The sequence below is a fragment of the Cricetulus griseus genome, assembly GCF_003668045.3.
Source record: "Cricetulus griseus strain 17A/GY chromosome 1 unlocalized genomic scaffold, alternate assembly CriGri-PICRH-1.0 chr1_0, whole genome shotgun sequence".
Classification (NCBI taxonomy): domain Eukaryota; kingdom Metazoa; phylum Chordata; class Mammalia; order Rodentia; family Cricetidae; genus Cricetulus; species Cricetulus griseus.
Genome location: NW_023276806.1, coordinates 255,615,550 through 255,629,171, shown reverse-complemented (window position 1 = coordinate 255,629,171; position 13,622 = coordinate 255,615,550). Strand labels below are relative to the sequence as shown.

General features: G+C 46.1%; 1 pseudogene; it reads right to left on the bottom strand.

Moving 5' to 3' along the window:
- Window positions 1-1,499: 1,499 nt before the first annotated feature.
- On the bottom strand, window positions 1,500-12,591 carry LOC100773639 (annotated as a pseudogene).
- Window positions 12,592-13,622: the final 1,031 nt, after the last annotated feature.

The window sequence follows — 13,622 nt, the reverse complement described above, 5'->3', positions numbered from 1 at the left end:
AATCCCCACGGCAAACCAGCAGCCTATTTTGTTTAGGGTTTTTGTTCTGTTTTGTCACTGACAGATTGCTTAACCCTGACTGCTCATCTTATGCAGGCGTCAGTCCACTCCAGCGACCTGGTTAGGAGACTTAAGCAAAGCAATGACATTGAAATGCATGAGTAACCCAAAGGCAGCCTCCTGTCCTGACCATACAGATGCAGGAGACGGTGTGGACCTAGGTGGACAAGCTAGCTTTGCTGGGTCTGTGGCAATCCACTAGTTATTGCCTGCAGTTAGCAGAGAATCTTCAGCTGTACCCACAGAAGCAAATGAACTTGTCATACTGTTTGTAGTATAGCATGTAAGATGAGCACCAGAAAGCATGTATTTTGTGGACTAACACACCCATTCAGCTTCCATTTGGATTTCACAGGCCGTGTCAACAACGAATACTGCTCATCAGCAGATACATGGCTAAAAGCAAATGTTTTAAAAGCTTTCCTTTAAAAAAAAACTTAATCTTAAACGAAAGTAAACTTAAAACATCCCAGTGCCTTAACATTGTTAAAGTTGCCAAAGCTTAGGTAGGCAAAGTGCTTCTAAAACACCACTTAAAATATTTCAATATACATGTGTTTGCACATATAAAAATGTGTATATGTACACATTATGTTTATAGTCCTACAAGGACATCACTGGATGAGCAGAGTCCAGAGGCCTTTAAAATGCCCATGTTTTAAAAACTAAGCTGTATAAGAATAAGACAGAAATGTAAGTGAAAGGTACCCCCAGCTCTTCAAGGCCACTCAATGCACTGGTTGCATGATAAAAAGGCATTAACTTTTCAGCTACTAAAGACACTATTTGTGTAACACCATTTCATGTCCTACCCCAAAATTTCAGTGTTTTGCCATTATTCACCAAAGCTTCCTATCACTACTTTTGATGAATAAGTTAATGTTAAGGTTACAGTAAAAACTGCATGTTAAAAAGCCATAATTCCAGTATTCAGTAATCAGATCAGCACCAGATGATTCCTGCAACTGTATGACTACAGTATTGTGTCCCATGGCTGTGCAAACTTGGTATTAGAAGTGGTCACATGTGTGGAGTGGCCAGGGAGCATCTCACACACATATGACCTCAGCCAATAAGAGAACCAGTGGTTTTAAAAATAGAAACTGTGGAGCACTTGCTTTCTACCTTCCCTTTGCATAGGATGCTTTGGTCTTTTTCCTGAATGCCACCAGTGACCACTTGGGAAGTCAGCAGAGATTAAGTGCAATGGTAAAATTAATTCCTATTTTGCTGGTGAGTTGACACCCTCCCCCAACACACATGTTCACACACACGTGCGCACACACACACACACACACACACACACACACAGAGAGAGAGAGAGAGAGAGAGAGAGAGAAAGAGAGAGAGAGAGAGAGAGAGAGAGAGAGACAGCATTTGTCATGGATGCTGTGACCTTTCCCAACTGCCCATGACATGAGAACTATACTACTGACAGGTTATTCTAGGTGGCCTGGCATAAAGGACAGCATCATGCATATCTGTTGTAAGGCCCCCGTGACCTGAGTGAAGGCATATGGAGATGTAGTCACCGTGGAGTCTGTGGTCACAGACCCTGTGTTCTCAGCAAGAGACTGGATGAAGCGCAGGTAACCGGGCTCAGAAAGTTCCTGCAGCTCTTCGGGTTCACATTTTACCCTTTTGCCATGGCTTTTCTGAGACACGTGGTCTAGTCCATACTTTTCACGTGGTCTGGTCCATACTTTTCACACTCTTCCCCTTTCTCTTGGACCTTTTCAGACATTTTGGCTTCCCAGAGCCAAGCCATGCTTTGGCTCATTCAGTTCTTATGCTGGTAAAATACAAGTGAGATCCTGGCGGGATGACCCCAGTCAGGATTATTTATTTGGGCTGTGGCATGAACCTCTCGCTTTGCACTCCCAATGAGAATGGATCTGTGAGTTAGAGCCACAGCCACCCCTCCAATGTCAGCATCCAGAAAGCTCTGCTCACTGTCTGACCAAACCTCCTCATTGTCCTCCACAGAAGAAGCTGCGCCCTGGCCTGCTGCCCCAGGCTGCTTCTCCTGACTGTCCTCAGTCAGACTGTGGAACAGGATTTGGGCAGGAGCAGTGCTGTCATGATTAAGCCCTGGAAGCACCCTGGATAACCCGTTAGCTGTGAGGGAGAGCATGTTCTCCTTGTTGTGGAAGGCCTGACTGGAGCTGGCTGTCGTGCCTCAAGCTGCAGGCGGGTAGCTGTGGATAGTGTGAGAAGGTGGATGGTGCTCACTGTTTGTGTAGTGTTTGGTTTGCTCATGCTGTATGGTAATCTGGAGGCAGCTCCCATGAAATGGCCATCCATCCCAGGGGTGGGATAAGGAGGAAACGTTGCCAGGTGATGTACATCCGGTTTTATGGTAGAGTTGCTGAGGGCATTCACTGCATGTTTTGGTTTCCATAACTTAAGTACTTAGAGGTTTGGAGACAGTCTCTCTAAGTGTGGTAAAGTGTGTGGATGGGTGGTAGGTTCATCTTGGTGAGGGGGTTCTGGCTTGGATATCTATACAGATCCCTGGGCTGAGACTGGGGGAAGTAAGAACCAAAGAAAGGAGAGCAGTTGTCCACAGACATGTTCCCATTGTACTAGTATGCTGCATATTGGTTATTCTGGTTGAAAAACCCAGGGTTAGGGGCTCATGGGGTCAGAACTCAAATATGAACCTGCAGCTTGAGATGAGGTGGATAAAGGTTTGCATGATTGGTATTTCCGTACATCTCTGAAGTGTGTGAAGAACTTGGAGAAACACTAAGTGGGTTGGAACATCTCATGCATGGGTTGGTGGAGTAAGAGCCAATGGACTCGGATTGAGAGTTGCTGGGCAAGATACGCTGTGGCTGTGTCTGAGGTGGCTGTGCCTGTGCCTGGTGTGGCTGCTGTACTTGGTGACGGTTCCTCTGGAGTGGCTGGGGCTACTGTGTATGACAGATCCTGAAGGCCACAATTGTTCTGGCAGATGTTTCTTTTGGTTTGCAGTTTCTATCTGCTTTGTTCATGAAGACTTGTCCTTTTCATTCTTATTTGAGCAGTTCTCAGGGGAGAAAGCTTTTCAGCTGCAGCTCTCTTGGCCTCCAGTTTTCTTTGTCGACAACTCTTGACCGGCTCTGCTAACATCCTCACTTTCCTCCAATAAAAATTCCGGACCTGAATCGACCTGTTTGGTATCTTCTCCTCCTGACCTTCAGCACTCCAAACTCCTCCACAGGAGAGATTCTGTACATTGGTAATACGCGCAGCTGCTCATCCTTAGGTTCTCCTCCAATTTCTCGATTGTCCTCTCTAGTGAGGGTGCCCACCAATGTGCTGACATTTGCCATGTTGTGCAGGTCTCTGTGGGCGTAAGCACAAAAGTCCATACATGCAGTGACCCCTGAGAATGGTTGGCCTTCCTTCAGACCCAAACGGCACTCTCTGGAGCTCGGTGTTCACATTCCATCTGATTATTGTATGCATCAGGTGCACACTTCTTGTCTATTGGAGCAATGAAAGTAGACAGGTTTTGCAAATGAGATTCTACTTTCTCTTCCTCTTTTGGATCATCTCCAAGTAGCTTAAATTTCCTTGGGTTCTAGCTTCTGGCATACTTACATCCATTATAGTACATGCTCCAAGAACAACCAAAAGAAAAGGAGGCACCACAGGTTTCTGAATCCAAGCCCTGACAAGCACAGGTTCCCTCTACATTCAGGGCACAGCATCAAATAGAGGGGGCACCGTATTTACTCAGGGCCTCTCTATGATCTGAGTAGAGTTGGTCAGCCAAGGTCTTGGGATTCCTTCCCATATTATAAGAATCGGAATCACAGCAACATCACGGCTATGGCCAGCTCGCTCTCGAACCAATCACAGGAATTTCTCAAGGCTCCCTTTTCAAATCACCCATTTGGCAATCGGGCATCCCTGAGAACTTTTGCCTTCTTTTCCAGGATAGATGACTTTCAATCCTAAGAGCTTTACCCTTCTGTCCAAACCTTTTTTTCATGATTGTTCTAATAGCTGCCACATTAGGACCAGCTCCTAGATGGGTATAAAAACAACCTTTATCTTTTTCATTAACTTGTTCCACACATCTGCATGATGCGATATCATATTGAGTCTTGATGGGAGTATCCAATAAATTTTTATAGCAAGTTTTAGGAGTTTGGAAGGTGAGTCCAAAAAATTGTTGAGCAGAGCCAGCTGTCCTTTTGGTTGCTGGTTTTTCCGAAGCTGGAATGTGGCTCTCAGGATCTGCAGCGTGAACATTAGTAGATAAAACTGTGATGGCCCCTGATATCTCCACTCTCATTGGTTCCTTTTGAGAGAGTCAGGGACTTGTGGTTAAAGAATGAGCTGAGCTGAAACTGCTTCAGATGCTGCTCCGAGGTCTCAAAGATGCTCTTCGGCTGCCCATCATCACAGCTCAGCGGGGAAATCTCTTGCTTTATCCTTCTGGACAGATTTTCTTGGGGTGCCGGCATGGGGCGTTTACAGGAAGAGGGTTTGGACCCAGGCTCAGTCTTGATTGGCCTGTGCATCTGATTATGACAAGAGTCAGCCTGGGACTGCTGTGCTTGCTGCTGCTCTTGCTTCTGTAAGAGGAGCCACCTAGGGTGGCATGCTTCTGAGTGTCCCTTTGAGGAGGGGTCTGCATCTGATTTCCTCCTGGCTTGGGGACAGAGAGTGCCTTTGCTGGATTAGGCACCGAGTACCTCTGCTGAGCTACTTCAGCTAGTCTTGCTGCCTGCCCAGATGACAAATTCTGGCTTCTGCCTTTTAAATCCCTGCAGAGCCAGAGCTTGTGGAGGCTTCTGTTCTTGGACAGGGAAGCACCTGTGATGATGAATATCCTAATTTGGGTTCACATCACTTGGAAAATATGGAATGTTCTGCAGGCTCGGTCTTATTTCCTTCAGAGTTGAGGATATAGAGTTGGCTGAGTCTCAGGAACTGGGTGTGTATCATTTGAACAGGAATCTGTGATTTTCTGGGATTTGATTGGAAGATATTCAGGTAAGAGTAATTCTTACTACTCACATTCTGTACTGGCTCTAATGGCCTTTGGCTACTGTGAGTTTGGAAATTACTTGATTTTTGAATACTGGTTTTCACCACTATAGCATTCTTCTACTTTAATCCGGCCAGAGCATGGTCCTTCTCTTTGCTTCTCATTGCTACCTTGGAGATGAGAAAAAGTCTGGGGCATTTGTTCTTTATTCTTCCTCTGTAATTGCTGCTGATTACAGTTCTGAGGAAAATTGGAGTTCTGGGATACTTGTGTTTGGGCTGTCTGCTTAGCAGGTTTATGTAGTAAAAAGGTTGAAAATGGCTCGGTCACTTAGGTCTGATGATTCAAGTGCTTATTAGTGGAGGGACCCACTCTTCGCTGGAAATGAAACAGAGGAACACTTGGTGCTTGCCCGTGGGTGTCAGGAGAGGGGTCTGCCTTGGAGATGCACCCCTAGTATGAAGTTTGTTGGCACTGTAGATGTTGGTCCCCCATACCTGGTGAGTGGCCTTGACTTATCTCCGTTTGGTATGTTTGTGACTTCTGCTCAGGTGGAACTGTGTGTTTCCCTTGAGTCAGCCCTGAGATTTGTGTGGGGAAGACTGGTTCTGGTTGTTGGGCTCAGCTCCTGGTTGTTGGAGACTGAGAGGGCCACCCTTGAGTGGAGAAAATACACAGGAGCCGGCCTGTGCTGTGTCTTTAATGCCTTATGCTCCTGATCGGGGAATTGACTATTGCTCTGCTCTGAGCTTTTCTTAAAGCACCTGCTCTCACTGCCAAATTCAGGAAACTGACTGCTGAGTGGAGATTCGACACAGAGGCCACAGCATATCCAGATCCAACAGGGACTAAGAGCTGAGTGATGTTTCAGGGGTGAACTGTCAGGCTCAGTATATGTCCCAACCCAGCACTTGTAGTTTTGGGTCAACATAGGACTCCAGGGCTGGGCCAGGTACCAGATCTTGGTTTCCTTGAGGGGGTTGGTTTCAGAGGTCTCAGCCTTCTTTAAGTGGAGGGGAGTGGCTCAGGATAATGGACTGGGACAAGTGTAAACATCAGATCTGTGAAATTAGAAGCCAGCCTGTGTGGATTCATCAGCCCCTCAGCCTGGTGACAGGAACTTAGATGATCCTGAAGGTCGTGTTTGAGGGCTAAGGGTTCAAAGTCATAGGAGATGGACATGTATGAAGCATAAGCTGCCTAAGAATAGACAGAAGTCTGTCCTATGTTTTCCTAACTCCATCCTCATTGGGGAAGATCTTCTGTGTATTTGTATCTCTCTTGGTTAATGAATAAAACATTGATTAGCTAGGTAGGAAGTGACATAGCTGGGCAGACTCAGAATATAAAAAGGGACAAGCAGGAAATTGCTCTCTTCTGTCTATTCTCTCTCTACAGACATGCTGAGCAGTCAACATGTAGGATGCCAGAGGAGTAATTGGTCCCTGGACCTTTCTTCTGTAAAAGATCACGTGGAAGACATAGATTATTAGAAATGGGTTAACTTAGATGGAGCTAGCCAAATAAGAAGTCATAGCCAACAGTTTCATACTTAATATAATTTTATATTTTCATTTGGGGTTGATGTGGCTATGGTTCCAGGCAGGCGGGAAGAGCTCACATTACAGCGTCTGGTATCCGCAGATGGCTGACAGGATGGAACTCAACTGATGCCTGCCTTTTTCTGCCTCCAAAACTGAACTTGAGGCTGGTGTGTGGGACTTATGTCTTGTTTCATAGTGTCTGGAAGGGGAGTGACTTTCACTCTCCTGTTTCTCTACTTTTGTTCAAGTAGTATGAGTAATTTCAATGTTTTCTGTGTGACAATTTTATAAAGATTTTTAGAGTTCTCAACTTTCATTTATGCATGGGAAGTCTTCCAGTTGCAAGGGAAATTAGGGGGATATAACAGTATTTCTTTGATTTTACTTTTTTGAGATATAAGGCTCATCTGGCCTTTATTGAACATAGTGCAGCTGGGGGTATCTAAAAGTTAGGCCAGCCATCCCTAGGATAGCTCATCTGACTGGGTTGTGTTCAAAAGATCCCAGGTAAAATGAAGCTAAGTAGCCAAGACCCCGAGTTTCCCCAAATGTGTTCCTTCCTGCATTGTCTGCCTACTGCCTGGGGAGAAGCAAGGTGCTCTGAACACTGAGATGCCATGCTTGAAGAGGAAAAACGGACATTTGGCAGACCCTCCTGCCATGGACTTAATTGAAACCATGGGAGTCACAAGTTGAAATTAGCAATGCAGAAGTATGGCCACAATGGGCCCCCATCCAGAGACTACCGGTCAGAGTTCTTGAGCTAAAAATTAATGATCAGGGTGGCAGGAATGAGACTCGTTATGATCTCACAAGTGTCTGATCTCCATAGAAGATTCTAGAAGCTCTGCCCCCACCCATAGGAAGCTTTGCTTACTTTGACGCGGGAAGTTTTGTTCAGTTGGGAAGCCTCTTTAATTTTTTTGGCCTCCCTGTCCACCACTGCCTGGGACCAAACTTCTTTCCTTAGCACTAGCTATCTGCTGCCCCAGGGTCTGTGACTTTGGCAGCTAACTGTACTGCTATTTATGATAGATCTCATGTAGTAGTGAAAGACCCCTGCCCTTAGCTTTTTCTTTTAAGTTTGCCTCCTTCTCCGGTCGGCAGCTGGCGGAGCGGGGAATACATCCTCCCCTGCACTCCCCGACCCTTGATCCCCACAGCTGCCGGCACTTCCCCGCCGCCGCACAAGGCCGGCCCCGGCCCCCGCGGGATCGCTCCGTCCCAAGGTCAGCCATCTGGACGCGGCAAAAGATAAAGGCCGTTTCGCCTGACTATTACGGTGCCTTTTTCCCCTATAAAAGGACTCCCCTTCCGGGGCTCGGGGCTTAGCCTAACAAAAGCTAAGACCCCAGGTACCAGCGCTACTAATAAAGCCTCTTGCCTTTGCATCCAAAGTTCGTGGTATCGCTGATTCCTGGGTGCGGGTCTCCTTCTACGAAAGTACCTCTTCTGAGGTCTTTCATTTGGGGGCTCGTCCGGGATCGAGACCCGCCCAGGGACCACCGACCCACATTTGGGAGGTAAGTTTTATGTGGATCCACTGTCTTGTTGAAAGACCTCAGAAGAGGTACTTTCGTAGAAGGAGACCCGCACCCAGGAATCAGCAAAACCACGAACTCTGGATGCAAGAGCAAGAGGGTTTATTAGTAGCGCTGGTACCCCGGGGCTTAGCTTTTGGTAGGCTAAGCCCCGAGCCCCGGAAGGGGAGTCCTTTTATAGGGGAAAAAGGCACCGTAATAGTCAGGCGAAATGGCCTTTATCTTTTGCCGGTCCAGATGGCTGACCTTGGGACGAAGGCTCCCCATTGGGGGGGCGTGGGGGCGGGGGAAGTGGAGGCCGGCGGGGGCAGGGACAGCGGGATGAAGGGGAAGCAGGGCGGCTCCGCCCTTGGCCTTGGAGGTGGCTCCCTGCTCGCAGCTCGCAGCTCCCGGACAAGCATCGCCCGCGCTGCACTCTCCAGCCCCTGGCCGCATCCTAGCCCTGCCCTGCTCAGTCCCCGACGTGCTGCCCTCGGTCAACTGCTCTTCCCAGCCCATCCCGGCTGCTCCAGAGAGAACACCCAGCATCGGCATAGGCGAGGGGAGACAGAGAGGCAGCGGGCCTTTCATTGTCTCGTCCTGTCCTGTCTTTCTGTCTGAAACCATTTTATGAACTGCGCTTGCGTTTGGAGTACACAGCTGCGTACATTTGTATTTTATTTGGCGGCTCCGGGGAGGAACTGACGGGTTCGGACTCCCGACTGCGGCTCCAGGAGACGTCCTGGTAGCGTTTGGAGCCTCGATGGGCTCATTTGTTTTCTGGCTAGGTTAGATGCCTTAGCGTTTGGAGCCTCATTGGGCTCATTTGTTTTCTGGAGTTTTACTTTCGACTCTCTGTCGAAACCGCGCTGCGAAAGCCTGTTCTGTGTTGTTTGGTCTTTGTTTTGTAGTTGATGTGCATAAACGCAAATGGATTACTCTTTGTTCCTCAGAATGGCCAGCCTTTGACGTGGGCTGGCCGCGGGATGATACCTTTAACCCCCAAACTATATTTCAGGTAAAAGACACCCCAAGGGCCCCCCCTTCCTTTCCCCCTCTAACCGCCCGCCACGCACTCCCTTACTCCCCCCCGGGAGAATTGACTGAGGAGCCCCTGCCATATCCGGCACCGCCGCCGCCCCCGCCAGAGGCAGAAGCGGCCCCGCCGCCTCGGCAGGTCCTCTTAACCTAGGAGGAGAAACAGCGCGTCCAGCTGCCCAATGAAATTGATGCGGCTTGCCCTCTTGAAAGACCTGAATGGGATTTTACCACTGTAGCAGGTAGGACGTCTCTATCGCCGGGTGCTCGTAGCGGGTTTCCGGGGGGCAGGACGCCGACCCACCAATTTGGCCCAGGTAAAGCAGATGATACAGGGGGCTGAGGAATCGCCCGCCGCTTTTCTAGAGAGACTAAAAGAAGCATATAGGATGTATACTCCCTATGATCCGGAAGATCCAGGGCAGGCCACCAGCGACCTGGACAGGGATCAATGTGCTTTTTGCTATACTTCATGAAAAAGGGACTTTGACAAAATTTTTATGTTGACTGAGAAATGAAAAAAATATATATATAAGAAACTTAAATAATAAAGAGGGAAAAAAAAGAAAACTTGTCTAAAAATATCTAAGAGTCAGAAAAATGAACTAAAAGGTTATAGAGAGCTAAAGCAAGTCATAGCAGAGAAGATTGTTACAGAAAATAATAGAGGGTTAAAGCAAGTTATAAAAGGTCAGAAAAAAAAGGTTGTTAAAAGTCAGAAAAAAAAAGGGGTTGTTATAAGTCAGAGAAAAATATAAACTATGCTATGGTTTCTCATGTTTAACCATATTAAGCTAATTCTGTTTTAAAAGGTCCTGTTTATTTCTCAAAAAAATTATATATACTTGTTTTAAAATGTTCTGCTTCCCGGTAGCCAGCACATGGCAAAATGTTCACATGACTTGACTGGTCGCCATTTTGCTAAAATTAAAAAAAGAATACTTAAACCGCCATCTTGACTAAAGATGAGCGCATGGAAATTAGAGATACCATCTTAGAAACAAGTTTTTCAGTTAAGATTTAAAATGTTAATGCTTCTATATATTACAGAAAGACCTTAAGGAAATTTAAATTTCTTTAAAAAAAAAAACAGTTTTTTAATGTTTATTTTTATTAATGTTTGTACTTAAAGAGCTTCAATTTAGAATTATTTTTGAGCAAAGCCTGACAATATAAAGTTTTTGTTTTATGAAAGATGCTGATCTATTATAAGATATTACAGTTTATATTTTAGAAATAAATTTAGGATGTTGGTAACACACACCTTTAAGCTCAGGATATAGGTAGCACACACCTTAAAGTTTAGAACATTGGTGACACATGCCTTTAATCCCACCACTCGGGAATAAGAGGCAGATAGATCTTTATGAGTTTAAGGCCTGCCTGGTCCGGCAGATCGAATTCCAGGACAGGCTCCAAAGTCACAGAAAAACCCTGCCTAAGAAAAAAATTAAGCTACTGTTTAAGGAATATAAGGTAGCTCTATGCAGTTTTAAGTTCAGCTGTGCTGTTTCAAACATCTTACTAAGTTAAAACCAGTTACAGTCAGACTAAAAATTATTTACAGAAATAAGACCTTACCTAGCCACCTGTATACTTAATGTGTGCTTAAGGCAAGTAATTAAAACAGACAAACAGACCTCTAATGCTTCAGAGATCTTCAGAATATGGCATTTAAATTGTTATCTTTAAAGTTTATAATGTCAGACAGACTGCCAGATCCTGACAATGACCCGAAGATTACAGGCACCTCAGTTCCTGCACCTGGACCAATGAGCAGATGCTCAGATATGAAACCTGCCGCCTGCCAGAACCTGGCCGAGACTGTGGACAAAGCTGCTGGACACTGGAAAATTGATTGTACCCCTTTGCCTAGACAAAACAAGGTCAGTCTTTTCCATGTCCCTCTTCCACAGAGAGAAAATAAAACGTCTCACAATATAGGCCTGGCGAAGATTGTTTTCTTTGAGACAGCTGCCTCCAACGGTAATGGAGAAACTTGGGTTTGGCTAACTGTATATGGACCTGCTTCTAACTGGCTTCTGTCACTTTTTAGTAGATTCGGACAAAATATACCCTTCTCAGATCTCTGAAATATTACTGGTTGTCAGCTTGACAGCATCAGACAGTCAGATCCACTATAGACTAGTAAATATGTTAGCTGATAAAATAATGACTATCTACTGTTCAGGCACAAGCTCAAGGTTTTTAAGTTTATTTTGGTTGTCATCTAAGTACAAACTTAAGGGCTTTTCATCAGGCCAAAGACACCTCTGTCCAATCCATACCTGCCTCTCTGGACAGAAGAAAAATGTACATGCTTATAGCCCAAATCTGTAGTTTTTGCTAAATATGTTGTTGCTGTTTGAACAGATATCCAGATATCTGCTTTTTCTACACTGTGGGCTTCAGTAAATAAGTTTTAACCTCTGTTCCCAGTTTAAATATGTCTTAAACAGGTTTCTGCTTCTGACAGACATCTGAGTACCAGTTGCTGACTTCAGACTGTTCTAAGTAGACTGCGAACCCTAGACTTGCTATGGATGTGAACCAGTCTGCTGATGTGGACACCCCCTATCTCTGCAACAGTGTCTGCTAACCAGAAGCCCCTGATGGATTCCCCATTGTCTAAATTCCTTTTTGCTTTTGACTAGCATTTCAACCTTCTGGGGTCCCTAACTTCGTCCCAAAGTCAGCAGGAAGCAGTTTGGAAAGAAATTTCGCCGTCCATTTTCCCTGGTTAAAATGCTAAGTCAAAAGGAACTCCCTTGCATGGGGATGCAAAACGACAGGGGATGCTCACTGGAAGCCTTCATCCTCATGGGACAAGATTCAGGTAACCAGAGGATGGCAAAAGGGCTCCACCGGTACCACCTCTATGCCTCTCCTTATTTCCTTTACGGATGAGGGTAAGAAAGCATCAGAATGGCAGAAGGGAGATGCTTGGGGCCTTCGCTAGTACCTGTCGGGATCAGATCGGGGGGCCATCTTTAAATTAGACTCAAAGTAAAAACTATCACCAACCTGAATATGTTTACAGCATACTAAAGAAATCATCGAGGGAGCCAATATCCTTAACCATGGCCCTATTATTAGAAGGAGTAACAATGGGGGGCAAAGCAGCCGGCATAGGGACCCCTGGTTATTCTATTTTTAATCCTTATATTGGTCCCTACATTCTAATAGACCCAAAATATCCAGAGACCTCTGAATGAAAGATTCCATTCAGTTCCAAGAGAAATGGGGGAATGAAAGACCCCCGCCCTTAGCTTTTTCTTTTAAGTTTGCCTCCTTCTCCGGTCGGCAGCTGGCAGAGCGCGTGGGGAATACATCCTCCCCTGCACTCCCCGACCCTTGATCCCCACAGCTGCCGGCACTTCCCCACCGCCGCACAAGGCCGGCCCCGGCCCCCGCGGGATCGCTCTGTCCCAAGGTCAGCCATCTGGACGCGGCAAAAGATAAAGGCCGTTTCGCCTGACTATTACGGTGCCTTTTTCCCCTATAAAAGGACTCCCCTTCCGGGGCTCGGGGCTTAGCCTAACAAAAGCTAAGACCCCAGGTACCAGCGCTACTAATAAAGCCTCTTGCCTTTGCATCCAAAGTTTGTGGTTTCGCTGATTCCTGGGTGCGGGTCTCCTTCTACGAAAGTACCTCTTCTGAGGTCTTTCAGTAGTAGAAATACACTACTTGGGAACAATGGGAGTGTTTGGCTACCATGGTGAGATCCTGGTTCCCAGTCTCATGTAAGTGTTCATGAGCAGCCATGATAGTCTGGAAAGTCCTAGAATAGAAGTGAAGGAGTATAGACTTCCTGGGAGACTGAGACATTAGTTCCAGACAGGGTGGGTGACTAAAACCACTGCCAATGTATTATCTGGATTCTGTGGCAGAGTTTGTCAGTGCTGTTAGTCAGGCTGCCCTGGTATCTTCTGTGACTGGATTGGGGAGAAGCAATTTCATTGTAATTCTTCCCTAGGCAGCAAACACAGACTCCCTTTCTGAAGTTATAACCTCAACTATGCCATTCTCCTCTCTTATGAAATTTCATTGTGTGGTTTCTTTGGCCATCTTGGTGGCTCCTTTGATAGCCATCTCAGGTTTCTTAGAAATCGGCTTCGTTTTGGCTTCAAGAGATGTTTGGGGAATAGGACATTCTTGTTCTGAATATGCATTTTGCTGGAGTATCGAGTAGACTTCAACTTTCTTGCCGTCTGTACTCATGATAGCAGCACCATTTCTAAAGTGTGTTCTGGGTCACCTCAGTTAAATGGGAAGGATGTACGGCAGGGGTGGATGGTGCTTTAACTTGGATACTGAGGATTTGATATCCTTAGAAGATGCCATGGGGAGTGGAGGAACTGGTGGCTTTTGGCCTATGGTTGAAGAAACGACTGATTCTGGTGGTAGTGGTATGGTGACTTCCTCCTCAGGAGCTGCGAGCAGTGTTGAAATTACTCCCTTCTCATTGAATTC